The sequence below is a fragment of the Melospiza melodia genome, chromosome 16 (assembly GCF_035770615.1).
Source record: "Melospiza melodia melodia isolate bMelMel2 chromosome 16, bMelMel2.pri, whole genome shotgun sequence".
Lineage (NCBI taxonomy): Eukaryota > Metazoa > Chordata > Aves > Passeriformes > Passerellidae > Melospiza > Melospiza melodia.
Window position 1 is genome coordinate 12,940,568 of NC_086209.1, and position 608 is coordinate 12,941,175.

Here is a 608-nt window from a genome sequence, read left to right on the forward strand (position 1 = left end):
TTTGCAGACATGAATCTTAGAGCTTGAAGTCTACCCAAGTGAGCCCTGTGTGCAGCAGCAGGGGTTTCTTGCAGGGCAGTAGATGGCTGGTACCAGCCTTCAGCATCTCCTTTGCAAAAAATTTCCTGAATTCTTTCTGAAGCTGTTTTGTCCAATGTCCTTCCCCACCACCTCATTGCTCTCACTCACTACTTCACTAACTTCCCTCTCTTCCCCCAGTCTGTCCCTTCCCAGGCGAGGACTGCTGTCAGCTCCAGCAGCTGGAGCCTGCTCCCAGCCTCTCCAAGCTACTGACAGCCCTCTTTTCTGGCTGAACAATGATCTTAGAGCAGCTGGAGTGCAGGAAAAGGCTCCTCTTCACCAGCTTCTAGTACAGCCTCCAGTCCCACAGTCCTTTATATAAATTCCCATTTAATTACTTTCTGTACTTTCTGAGCCCACTCGAAAACAAGACTATTGCAACCTTCCTGGAGGTTGAATCTTTCCACTTCATGCTCTCAAAGGCTTAGGATCATAGCAGCTTTTGTGGCCACCAACTCCACACACAAAATTAAAAGTTTCTAGGTCCAAACACATTAAAAACAGAAAATTACATTTTATTTGCCAGT